We start from the raw sequence: 14,507 nt of genomic DNA on the forward strand, positions 1-14,507 counted from the left end.
CAGGAAAGGAATCAAGTATTTGGATAGATTGGGCAAGGGGAGGCAATGAAACTAGTGGCAGGAGAATGATCAGGATGATGGAGTGAGGGGTTTAGGCTGGAATGGAACCTGGTGACATCAGAAGCAACCTTATCTGGCCTGGAGGCCTTCCTGCTGCCAAGAGAATGACTGGGAATTAAAAGATGGAATGAACCAGAGCAAGCAAATCTCCAGTTCATCTAGGAGACTAAAAGAGGAATGTAAGATGCTCTGAGTTCCTTAGCTCCATGCTATGGAATAAGGCATATTGTGTAGAATACAGTATTTATCTCATTAATCCTCTCATCAAACTTAGAGAGAAAACAGAAATGAGAGGGAAACAAAGACCCGACTTCCGGCGAATATTTAGTGGTTATCTGGATAGTGTTCTGCTGGTTTTAGATTAATTTCATTTTATTTATTGTTGTTTTTCCACAATAGCCTTATGAGGGAGAAAATGTCCTCAATTTATAAAGAGTAAACATTATCTCAGAGAAGTTGAATAATTGACTCCAAAGTCAATAAAAGTTCCACAGCACCCAGTCAACAAAGGAGTAGATACTGGTACAGACAGCGCCAGTGGGAATTAGGGAAAGGCATTAACTTTTCTGAGGCTTAAATCTTCTTAAAAAAAAAAAAACAGTGAATGGTCTAGATTAGGTAATCTTTAAAATAATCTCAGAACTAATGCACCAGACCCAGACGGCCAAGTTGCAATGTCTGGGATCATTTTTCTCATTTGTCAGATGCAAGTAACAAAATCTAACCTTTCCAACTCAGAGGTTCTTACCAATATCAAATATATAATGACTTATTTCAAATATCAAATGAACAATTTATAAACTAAGGTCTCCTGCATGCTGGAGGGGTAAGAATGTTTAGAAATATGGAGAGAGGTAGAAAAAAAGTCATGTGCACAAAACATGGGGATTTAATGTTCAAATATTGTGAACATCTTCCCTTCTTCTCAGCAGCCAGACACCTCACTTCCCTGTGTTCCAATTTTCTTATGTGGAAAAAAATTAGACAACCTTACAAAAACAGTCTAACTTTGACATGAGTGAGAATTAAATGAGTGGGTTTACAAAAACATTTTTCAAGTCTCTGGTATAAAGTATGTGATTCAAAACAGATTGGTTGTTATTCTTACTTATACTATCTTTTGGTATAGGGTATGAATATATATATTTATGATGTATATAAACAAAGTGTGCATATAGATATAGTATATATGCTTGTACATATACTATATACATACTAGATACACTACATATACAGATATACAAGTTTATACACTAGATGCACATATGCATATATATGTGTACATAAATGTGTGTATATTACATATGTATGCACACATATTCAAATAGGAAGTATTACCAATCCAGAACAAAAATAAAGGCTGAGATAAGAGGAATAAACAAGAGATGGGGGGACCCTTGGCTACTCTCCACTTAAGACTAACAGAAACAGTAGAAATACTTGGCAGCCTCCCGTACACATGATTTGCAGAACCCCATGAATTCTGTGCTATTCCCCAAGCCCTGTGAGCCCTACAGAAGTACCACCATGTCACTCATTTAAAAGCCTGACATCTAGTAGTGAGTCAGCTAAGTGCAGGAAATTAAGAGATGAATAAAACAGGCCCCTGCTCTTAAGCACCCAATAGTTCCTGTACAGCTATTTGAAGAGATAGCCCCAGTAAAAGCAAAAGCTATAATTTGTTAAAGGAGATAATAGTAACTCCTAACATATATCAAATGTTCATTGTGAACCAGAACCTGTGCTAATGCAACATACTAGGAACTGATTTAATCTCTCCAGAAAAGGCAGCCCTCCAGCTCCAGAGGAGAATTTATTAATTATTGGCCCTGCCTCTACTCAAGGGACCCAATCAGAAAGTAGTTTTGGTGATAAGAAAGAACTTCAAGGATCTGAACTAGAGAGAAAGAAGCAGGAATAAATCACGGGGAATAGATTCGAACTGCATCCATGCTTTAATGATGGGATTCTCTCTGGGAAGTATGCTTTTACATAATCTCACTGTCGAGTTAGCACCATAGCATGGGTTTACATAAACTGCCACAATGTCAGGAAGCCAGATAACCTTTGGGCTCATGGTCCCTGTGGCTGGTTTGTTGTGGACTAAATGTCCCTATACAGCACATAGCTCTTCATCCAGGACAACTGGTGGGGATGAAAGAAAATTTTCCAGATGACTCTTGAAGAAATTCTTCTAGTAATATGATTCCAGAGGGCACAAACATAGAAGTAATAATGATTTGTGTTTTGTGTCACTCCTGAAACTTGAACTGAGGGCCAAGGTGCTGACCCTGGGTTTCTTTTACTCAAGGCTAGCACTGAAACTCTTGAGCCATAGCTGCACTTCTGGATTTGTTGGTGGTTTATTGAAGATAAGAGTCTCATAGACTTTTCTGCCTGGGCTGGCTTTCAACCACAATCTTCAGATCTCAGCCCTTGGGTAGCTAGGATTACAAGTGTGACCTTACTTGACCTTGAGGATGAATACTACTTGGTAAGAGCCAAGCTTTTACAAATGGAAGCAGCCTAGAGCACTAGAAGCAACAAGTACTGCCACATCACTGCCCTCCTCCATTTCTCCTGGTTTTGGTTTATTTTCTTGTTTTGTTCTGAAGAGAATGACCTACTTTATTCTCTAAGGCACTGTATTTTAGATTTCTATGATCAGAATCTGTTATCCTTAACCAATATGCCTTCCCTTACCACAATATCCTATTCTCTACTTCACATCTTTGTTCGGTAGACAAGCAGCTCAGTGAATCCAGGAACATCACTCCTGGTAGTGAGAGACTAAGACTAGATACCCAAACTCAAAGGAAAAGCCCTCCTGCCTCATCTTGACCCTTCTCATCTCTAACATGCATAAAAGCCCTCTCTCACTGGAAAATCTTATTTTTAGCTCATTTATTTCTCGCTTATTTGACCATGTAGATACCCAGCAGATACCAGAAGAATGAGGTTGTGCTGGGGAAGATGAAGAGTTCAACTGGGAGAAACTTGAGTAGCAGTGGCTTGAGGACAGTGAGGAAAAGCTATGAATCACAGAAATGATATGACTTGAAGCTCAGGAGAAAGACGAAGGCTGGAGGTTGCTTAACAGGAACTGTAGAAGAGAAGCTGGGGAGGGAAGAGAATTGTAGCCACCATTATCCTAAAACCTACTGCATGGCAGGGAAAATAAATGAAGGAAATGAGAGACAGGGAAGAAATGCTATGTGGAGATTGGAAGTACGTGCTTCGAAGACTTCCTGAGAAATTATTCTACCTTTCTTCTCTAGTCTTATTTCAAGTACAAGCTCTTTAATCTGAGATCTGACATAAGGTGATAACCTCTAACTGGTAGGCATCCATCAAGTCAAGGGAAGATGCCATAGAAAATCAAGAGGACTCAAGGATTAGAAGGGGCTGTCGGGAAGTTTCAAGACTAGACAACATCCTCTGCCCCCAGCTTCCTACCAAAGTTCTGAGAGGCAGAATGTGGTCCTATCACCACATGGCCATCCCTCCACCCCTGCCCCCATCACGTCCTGTTTGACACTTTCCAGGTCCAAGGAAAAAGCAACCTCGCTTTCTTCTCCAAAACCAGGTTTTTAGACCAAAAAGCTGAACAATGCTAATGAAAGCAGAAGATGGAGTTTGGCCCAGCCAGTATGACTCTTGAGCTTGAAGATTGCACATTTTGACAGAATTAGGAGCTACTAGCTCTGCCATTTAGTTGCAGAAATCCATTTCAGTGAAACATATATCCTTTAAGTTGGCTAAAAATATGTTCAAATTCCCAAACTAAGACTGTGTCATTATTATGTGGGAAGTGTCCCCCAAAGGAATGGCGCACAGGTGTACCAAATCTCTCAATCTATGGGGGTTTTCTTGCTGCTGAATGCAGTATAAACATATGTAATCTGCTAATAATTATTTTAATCACTAAAATCCTGTACTGAATCAGATGGGATGTTTGTTTATTGCCCCACAGTTATGTCTGTGTGTGCTTCTTTCTTCAATTCTTTTCCAAAGAAAAGTGAAGCTAAATTTGTGAGAAGCCAAACATGAATGACTTTAAGAAATCTGATCAACTATCCTTCTGGTATGAGTGACGCTGGGCTTGATTAATATACAGTATTCTATGCGAACAGATCTCCAAATGTGTTACCATTCCTGAAATGAACAGAATGTTCACTGAAGTCCCTGTAATTGTGATCTAACAACTGTGTCTAGTTTCAAAAATTCATTTTCTAACCCTCAAATCCTTGATCATTATAACTGCATTCCATATCTCTGAAGAGTGCCAGATTCATAATTGAACAGGGGAAGTGTATCCAGAGGCATGCTCTACAAAAAAACAATGGAAGAGAGCCCAGACACAATGCCCTTTTCATGGTGCTTGCTAAACTCCACTGCTAAGCCATCAGGAGCTCCACAAACTTATAAGAGGAATTGGCAAATCCACCAGATACCTCAAAAGGAAAAAGGCTACAAAGGAAGGCTGGCTTGTCAAACAAAGCTTTCCTTTCCCATCTACATCACACTTATAATTTTCGCCTGTCTGAATAACACAAAGGTCTCTGCTCTTCTTCACACATGTAGTCTCCACTTAGAAGGAAATTACTTCACCTTTTCCAGTTTCACCCCTCATGTGGTAAATCACAGTGGGCTGAAGGGAAGTCTTGATCTTCTGTGCATGCAGAGACTAGATTTTATCAGGAAATGTTTCATCACATTCTTTTCCTGTCATTAGAGTCAATTATCATGTATATTTATGCATTCCTTTGTATGAAAGTGCACTTGGGGTCTAAAAAAGAGCCCGAGCTAAAGGGTATTTTTAATTAGACAGACTCTATGTCTCCTGGCTCATAAGTGGCTAAATAAAATTACAGGTACCTGTCCTGGACAAGCTTACAAAAGCTGTTTCTACTGCTTAGAAATGCTGCTCTAATAGAGCTGCCTTCCCTTTGACCTCACCAGCCAAATATCCAGCTGAGCTTGAGTCCCACAGATTATTATTGATAATGATGGTTAAGGTAGAAAACATTGTTTGAGCACATCACCCTGAGCTATTTTGGCAGTTAGTGCAATCTTGTTGTGACCTGTAAACTTCGTAGTTGGTGGTATGCTGGGCACTTTTTGGATAAATGATATGAAAGGCTGAATGCCATGTCACAAATTTAATGCCTTGATTTGTGTCTGGTCTATGCTTCAAAAGAACATTCTGAAATTTCCAGTCCAAAGCTAAAGGAAGTTTTCTATTTCCCTAAATCTGGGGAAGAACTTTGATAACTTTCAAAACTTAAATACTGTTTGATGGACATCTTTTTGGTTTTGTTTCCTTTCCTCCCTCCCTCTGTCCCTCCCTCCTTCCCTTTTCCTTCCTTCCTTCCTTCCTTCCTTCCTTCCTTCCTTCCTTCCTTCCTTCCTTCCTTTGTACAAGTTCTGGGGGTCCTGAACTCAGGGCCCAGAGCTTCTTTTGCTCAAGGCTAGTGTTCTATCACCATAGTAACAGATCCACTTCCAATTTGAGTGAGTTGTTTGTCTGTTTGTTCTTTTGCTTTGTAGTTAGAGATAAGAGCTTTATGACCTTTCCAGATAAGGCTATCTTGGAGCCATGATCTCAGCCTCCTCCTGAATAGCGAGGATTATGGGTAAGAACCATCAGAACCTTGCTCTACAGATGTTTCTTCTTTGAGCTGCAACTGCAGAAATCTCTTCTTTGAAGGAGTGTCTCCCTTTTGAGACAAAGTCACATTCTCATAATGAAGATGAAAATAATCCAACTCTTGTCTCCCATTCTCTGTAGCAGCTGGGCAGGGCACAATGGCTTTACAGGTGGAATAGACTTCCTTCCTTGTTCTGACTCAGCATCTGAGGATGTCAAGGACTAGAGGCCACATCAAGTCCAGGGGACAGTATGGTGAAGAACAAGATGCTATTGTGGCTCCGTCTGGTCTCAGAGGCCACCATTTTGTTTAGTTTCCCATCTTGAGGATATTAGCAAATGATTTAAGCCATGGTGTCTGCCTGTACCTGCAAAGTTTTAAGCCATAGGCCCAATACAAGGATTACAGGTATCAGATCCGGACCCCTGTCCCAATACACCAAATAAAGAGATAGGCATTGGAGAAGATTAGGGGAAAAATCTTATTACATGGCAGGCCCATGATGAGGAAAGAGGCAAAGTGGGTACTTTTGCCCATGCTCAGAATACAGATGTGAGCTCTAGGTTTAAATCAGGAAAGAATAGGGATACAGAGATTAGTGTGCAGAATTGATTGAACAGATCAGTCACAGATCATCACCTGATCATCAGGTAGTGGTGACTGATCACTGTGAGAATCTCTCCATCAATCCTGTTCTTCCTGGATAGCAGGATGACTGCAGAGGGCTGTATCCCAGACAAAGGGCCCCATTACCAAATGAAGACAAGGATACCAACCCTTCCTACTGCTCTCACCTCTCCTTTGGAAGTCTGAGTGAGGAGTCATGGCTTTCTGTAGCCTGCAAAGGATATGGACACTGGTTTACCTAAGGGATACGAAGACCTTCAAGGAATGGCATGCACTTATTTATTTATTATCATCCTGGTGCCCAAAGGCAGTGTCTCTCTGCCTGGAGATCTGAAGGGCTGTGGCAGTGAAACTCTGCTATTGCTAGATGAGGTGAAATCCTGACACTGCCTGTTACTTCTTCAGTATGAAAGCTTCTTCAAGGAGGAATAAACTTTCCTACTAGAAATTTTAATAGTAGTTTGGTAGAGTATTCATCGTTTAAGCAACATATCTCTCTTGCTGTGACTTGAGAGAGGAACTTTTAGTTATACAAATATGAAATCTTCCGATGCTCCTGAAATTCTGGAAACTGCTGAAAATATGTACAAGCACTTTTGCATACACTTGCTCTATAAATTGTTTCTTTGCTTTTGGGCAATATGTACCTATCTGAAGGGAGAATGACAGCGTTTAAAGACAAGTTGAAGAGGGTTTATGACTTAGAGAAGCATCCTCATTACAGTCAGAGCAAAGAACAAGAATGATGGCTGTGACTGTATTCGACCACAGGCAGGAGAGAAGCTTCCCCTCTTCCTCTGGAGGCAATTGAGTTCTGTGGAAGGAAACTGACAACAGACAGAGTAACTGGAAAAAAGGTGCACAAGTCTATTACAAGCAGAAGGGCACGGCAGCACTTTGTAAGCCAGGGTGAAGTAGAGGTTTACATACCTTCTTCATAACAGGGAATTAAGTGGAAGATGTGGGCACTTTTAGAGGAAGTGCAAATTAGGTTCTAAAGAGAGATGAATAGGCCGAAGAATGGAGTCCAACCTGGGACAAAGTTCCTTGTGGAACTCTGGGTGTACTGTCTTCCCTAGGCTGCTTTACTAAAAGCTAATCTTCCTGTTTGATGAGATTATGATATGGGGCTCAGGATAATTGCCTTCCCTCTGGAGGAACTTACCTTAGATAAGGGAACTTCACAGAAAGCTTCCACCCCCACCCCCAACCTGCATTCTAAGGCAGAGTATTGGATTTCCTAAACCCCAATATAAGGCCCAGATACACCTGAGATGTTAGTCTAGGTTTGTTTTTATGATGTTTAAGCCAATCATAAAATACTGACGGAAGAATAGAAAGACAGAAGAAGCATCAAAGACAATTTGAAGAAAAGGGTAAAGAATTTTTCACTATAAGATAATGATATTTCCTCTTTAGCATGAAGATGTGTTGTAATGGTGAAAAAGGAAACAAAATAAAATAAAAAATAGTTTTGCAAATCACTACAGGGAACTAAATACCATTAATATAAGATGCTAGTACACACACACACACACACACACACACACTCTTAACATTTTTGTTGCTGACAATCTCTCTAAATTCTTCTGTCTCCACCAAAGGGTTAATCAAGATACTGAGCAATAGCAATAGACAATTTGTATTTCAGACCATACAACAAATATAAATACTTACAAAACAAATACAAGTATTTGACCTACAACTGACAATAATATCAAACCCATTACCAATGAGGATCTACAATTTTGGAAGCCTTTTATTAATATTACCAGCAAGCAGTTCTCAAAGTAAAATAAAAAGACAAGCCAGCCAATAATGAGGACACACATCAGAGTTCAACATAAATATTGAGACTGGATTCCTGTGTTTCAACTCTCCTAGCTCTAGAAAGGTAAGAAGGTAGTTGAAACAAAATTTTCTATGCAGCTCTGGGACGGTGGGCTGACACTCTGGCAGGAAATTAAATGCATTCCTATGCATCATCAGTAAATATACTTTGTGAAATGAAAAAAAAGTACTAGCAAATGAAACCAAGAAGTGCATAATAATAAGACACATTAAAAAGAAAAAAATGTCAAATAAACCATGAGGAAACAACTAAGCAAGTAACAAGTTGCTCAGAGAGCAAACCCAGCTACCAGTGAAAGAACAGCCTTTCTATCTGCATATGCTAGGTATTTCAGCCACACATCATTAATAAGACATTCATCTGAGATTCTAAAACTGTCATTTGACTTCTTTCCCCCAACTGAAACAAGAATTTTTCCCTGAAGAAATGAAAATATTAAGAAGAAAGAAGACAGATTTTTAGGCTAAAAACAACAGACAATATATTTTCAAGGAAACCTAATGTCATAGACCATATATCTTTTGAAACATTGAATCAGAGCATCTTGATTCAGAAAGTACAAGGCCAATAAAGCCAGAGCCTTTGGGAAATAGGCCTGATCATTCTCTGATGACCAATGTCATAGCTGCCATTTGGGGCCAAGAGAAGGAACTTAAAGACTTACGAAGAAGTAAAGCAGCAAGGTCAAATCCAAACTTTTCAGTTGCATTGGTTTCGGGAAGTCATTAAAAAGCATCTTTCCAAAATGTGTCCCTTTTATTTATTGTCCCTCTTGATATATTTGGCTTTTTTTTCCTCTCAAATACATGAAACTCCTTTCCTTTCTAGCCTCCTTGCACTTTGTATTCTTTTTGCCTATGATTATCTCTAATTAAATTTCCAAATGTCTGGATCATTTCATTGAGGGCTCAGGTCAACCTCCTGCCTCAATGATATCTCTTCTGATCACTGCTTCTAAAATAAGTTGTTGTGTTATTCTGTTACCTTATAAAATGCATTACTTCATGAATGTTTTATTTTTTTAAATTTTATTTACTGAGAACTAAGCTGATAAAAAAGTAGAAATGTGTCCTTCTTTCATATAATTCATATAAACGTGTCTAGAACTAGCCTTGTCATATTACAAGCTTTAAACATTCATCCGGTAAACCAATTAATTAATTAATTAAAGGTAAACTTTTGTGTGGGACTTTCTAAACAAAATTTTAGAAAGAATATTATTCCACACAAAAAGACTGAGAGTGAGAGGAAACTGCACAGTGGTACCATATAGCAATAGATACTTCTTTTCCCACTAGAAAGATCAAAACATGATATACTTTCAGTAGGGATTTGAAAAGCCACCAAAGAATAACAAGAGGACAGTAAGTGTGTTTGTCAAGGTTCAGTGAAAGTAATAAGAAACATCATAGATATACTGACCAGAAAGTATTCAGTATGTTATTAGATGTTTGAAAATCATCAAAAGGATTGGAAGGACAAATTCTAATGTGGGATTTCTAGCGTGTGTATTACACTTCAGACTTGACACAGCAGAAGGGATTCTACAGATTCAAAAATATATTAAAAATTCTGATCTGAGAATCTGGAAGCTAACACAATTGCATCTTAAAATTGTTTGGTTACATGCTGGCTCATAACTTCTGATGTAGAGGTTTCTGCACAGGTCATGACAACAAGCCTTGTATCTATTTTCTATTATCACAATAATGTTACATGATGAAAACCATTAATGGTACAGAACACTAATCACAATATTTTGTTCACTCAATGTGTCAGCTATGCAGCTCTGTTCACTGTGGCTTGTTGGGCAGTCAGTTTTCAGGTTGTCAGGAGACTTACTAGCTGATCTATGATGGCTGAGATGACTTTTATGTGGCCATTGCTGGCAGCGTTTGAAGGAAAAGCAAAAAAAAAAAAAAAGAAGGATGTGCAAATCTGTGAGAGGCTTAGGCTTGGAACTGGCACACCATTCCACATCATTCTATTAACTGAAGCAAATCACCCCGACAAGCCAGAATCAAAGAATGGAAAACAGACTCCATCCCTTGAGGTGAAGAGCTGGAAAGTCATCTTGGAAAAGGTGGATATGTCTATTTGAGCTACCAAGGCTATCAAACAGCCATAGGCACTGAAATTCAAACTCATCTGGCAGCAGAAAATGGGTCAATGTGACAACAAGGTAGTTTCTTAATACCTTCTTCATCATTCCTTCCTTTGAACCATAGGTGTAAGATAGTTTAGAAGATAGTTTTATTTTATTTTATTTAGTGGTACTAGGACTTGAACTCAGGGCCTCACACCGTAGCTCTTCTGTTTTAGTTTGTTTGTTCATTTTTTGAATCCCTTTCATCTTTCAGCTGTACTCAAACTCTTAGGAGATCTGTAGGATTTAGTTTGTTTTTATGATAGTCAACTACAAACTACAGGCCTTCTACCTCTAAAGTAGTTGAAATTACAGGCATATACCACCCTGCTAGGCAGGAGATTGCTTTTGTCTTTCAATTCTCTGTAGTATATGAAGGCACACCAGAAAATGGCAAGAATGACCTTCACTGAAAACTGATCTCATTTGACAGAGGAATCCCCATCTGCTAAACACATATATGTGCTAGGAGCCTATAAAAAATAAGAACTTATACACTTGACACTGGCTGTCTCTACAAGTTCTTTTTCCACTCAATTCCTTGAATCTTGCCTACACATCCAAGAAAAATTATAGATTTGCCTTCCATTTCTGAATTTTTCTCTGGTCTCAGTCACTCTCCCAAAAAGTCAGTTCCAGTCTTTAAATTATTTGAAACAGTACTGAAACTCAGATAGGAAGAATTGGTGTTCAGTCCTGCAGTCATTTTCTTTCCACTGTGTGTCGTTTTGAACTGCATCCAAGAGTCTCCCTCAGGCCTTTGTAGTCATTTACCTTTCCATGTATGCAGAGAAGATGAAAATTACTCTGATGATATCTGATCTGTCACACCGTCCCCAAATCAGCACACTGCCTAAAATTCCAGCAGGAACTGGAAATGCATATCTAACATGAATTAGCTTGAGCAAAGAGATTTCTTGGTAACATGCCTGGAATTGTTGGTGCTATGATATTTGCCATTTTTGTGAAAAGCAGATGTGCAACCCTGCACACAAGCTGACAAGCCAGCTTGCCCAACACTGTTTTAAAACATAATCTTTGTGGTTTCCTGTCTTGATTCTCTAACAAATAACATTCCCAATCTACTTATTAGTACTCTCTTGTCTCTTCTTGGGAAGTGCATTTACCAAGTGCATTTATTCTTTGTTGCTGTTGTTTATTTCAAGATTGATGTCCAGGATTGTCCAATAATCCTTTCCTAAAAGTCACTCATGCTACCTAATGCCTTACAACAATTATTTTGAGCCCCATTTATACTGTCAAAAGAATTATACTTCCTAGATGTTTTATGATTGTGACTGCTAAGTTTCATGGAAAAAGGGTAAGATTCCTCATTGTTTTTTTCAATGAGGAATATCTAAAAACTAAATAATATAATTGAGAAAACACAAAGGCTAGAGTAAGCAAAATATCTTAAGTGACTGTAGATTTATATGCACTATGTACAAATATCTAAGTACCTTCTTTAATCAAATATTCATAAAATAATTGTGACTTGGAGCTAGATTTTAGAAATCCTCTAAGGGCTTGCTTTTGTATTATAGTCTATAAAATACAAATAGTTCTGTTGAAATATCTCAGAGGATACCCAGGGACAAAAAGAATTATTTGCCCTCCCTACTTTTTAACATGTATTTGCATGTAAACATACATACACACACATACACACACACACACACTCACACACATTCTCACCTTAAATAGACTGCTGCTCTTATTCTATCAATAACATCCATAGAAGTAATTCAGCTTTTACAAATAATAGCATAAAACTTCAGATGTTGCTGTTACAGTAATCTCAATTGTGCAGAAACGATAAAGAAGGTCTAAATGAATTAAATGAGTTAATCAAAGTGTGGGTTTTCTGGTCAAGTAACTGCCCCATTTATCTTTCTTTCTCCACTTTTATCTTCTTATTTGTTTGTGTAAATAGATTTAATGATATTCAAAATTATTTTTATGTTATATTTGCTATTTAATCCCTAAGTGTTTAATTTACAATCGTTGCTGTAAATGGAAGTCATTTGAGTCTTATGGAATAGAGTTCTTGGGCATATTTCTTTCTTATTTTTTATATACAGATAAAAGAATTATAAAATATGGAGAAAAGAAAAACAAACTCAGATTTCATTTTCTTTCAAAACAATTTGCCATGCATCTTTGGCTGTTACATTACCTATGCAGTTCACAAATTGGTTGATAAAATACATTTGACAGTCCTGATGAAGGTTAAGCATTCAAAAAGTATTTATAGTATGTGTAGCACTTAAGAAGGTTTTTGTGAACCTATTAAAGACAGCAGTAAGAAAGGAGCTAGAAATCCCACCCTTCAATCTGAAAGTTTAGGATTAGTTTATGCAAATAATGTTCAAACTACGTTTTCCTTGACAAATACTTGCAGCGTGTAGAGGAGTTTGCTAAGGACGTGAGGATTAGGGGCCCATCACTTCAACCTCCAAATCTCCATTTTGACCTCAAATGAACTCTTCTAGTCTTTATTTATATTTTGAAAGCAGTAATAACTAACCTCATAAGATTTCTGTGAGCAATAAAAAGAAAACAAAAACTACTATACAGGAGAGTAAAAGTCTTTTCAAAGGTGCACAGATGTCTTATGTAACTACAGAATTTGAAATGTAGACATGGTAGTGACAATTATGTTCACTGGTGATTATGATAAGGTAAATAAACAATACTTAAGAAAAAGCCAAAGAACAAGAAACATACTTCCTCTACATATGCAGGATGGGCTTTCTGGAACAAGTAGTATGTATCTAGATATGTACATGTATGTACTTAAACAAACATCTGAGAATACACAAAGCTTTGCAAACAGACATGTCTCAAGCCTAGTCCATCACTCACCAGCTATGAGACCTCAAAAAAGTTATTGACCTTCGCTCAGCCTCAGTTTTCTAAATGAAGATTACAAAACTCACTCAGTTACTTTAAAGGTTAAAGAGAACTAAATAAGAAATTTTATAGAATGTGTTTGGCTCATAGTATTAAAAAATGTAATACTGTTTTTTTTTTAGCAGTATGCAATCTTCCAGAAGAAGTTGTTCTATAATTACAGCCAGCTTAGTCCAGAGACATGGTTATAATGTGATACAAATCTTGACTTTAATATAATAGTTTCTCCAGTATTTGTTTTTGCTTAGTACAAACTCATAAAAATGAATTAAGTGAAAATCAAGCATAATGACTTACCTGTAGCCAGATCTGCTACAACAAAACAATGCCTGAAAAAACCTACGATTCTTTTTAAGTTTTGGTCAGTCATAGGGCTTGAACACTGGGCCTGGGCACTGTCTCTGACCTACTCAGCTCAAACCCAGTACTCTACAACTTGAACCAGAGCACCACTTCCAGTTTTCCTGTCTCTGAGCTCTTCAGCTCAGGCCTAGTGCTTTACTACTTGAGCCAGAGCACCACTTCTAGTTTTCCAGTCTCTGAGCTTTTCAGCTCAAGTCTAGTGCTCTACCACTTGAGCCGGAGTGCCACTTTCAGTTTTTGGTGATTAATTAGAGATAAGAGTCTCACAGACTTTCGTGCCTAGTCTGGTTGTGAACCAAGAACCACAGTTCTCAGCCTCTTGAGTAGCTAGGATTATAGGCATGAGCCATCAGTGTCCAGCCAAAATCTGCACTTTTTAATACACTCTTGCACTAGGGTGAATAAATGAGTCTAATGTTATGTAAAGAGTTTCCTATGAAGCAAATTAAAGAACATTCCATAGTTTAAGATACTTTTTTGGTATTAGTGTTGCTACCCTTAAAATAGCCAAGTCTTTCAGCTAAAATACAGCATCTCCTTGTCAATATCATCAGCCTTTATAAAGGGTCTCTCAATAAAGTAGTAACTTCTTTCTTCCCTTGCTGGATTTTGCTTCTCTTTGTTTCTGTATGTTTCAAGTTTTTTCACATTAAAAATCTACCTGTACAAGTTATCACAGGAAAACTTTGGGATGGAGTAGAAAGGATGAATTTTAACTAGGGATTAATGAAATCATTCATTTAATTTGAACAAATATTGAAGGCATAGACATCTACTAGCTTTACAATCTGAGAGGAAAATAGTATAAAAAGCAAGGCTGCAGGAACTAGGATCTGTCCTTTCTGTTTTCCTGCCTTTCAGCATTGATTCCTCACTATCACCACCAAACTGTTCC

Source organism: Megascapheus bottae, chromosome 20 (genome assembly GCF_031878675.1).
Source record: "Megascapheus bottae isolate mThoBot1 chromosome 20, mThoBot2.hap1, whole genome shotgun sequence".
NCBI classification, from domain to species: Eukaryota; Metazoa; Chordata; class Mammalia; order Rodentia; family Geomyidae; genus Megascapheus; species Megascapheus bottae.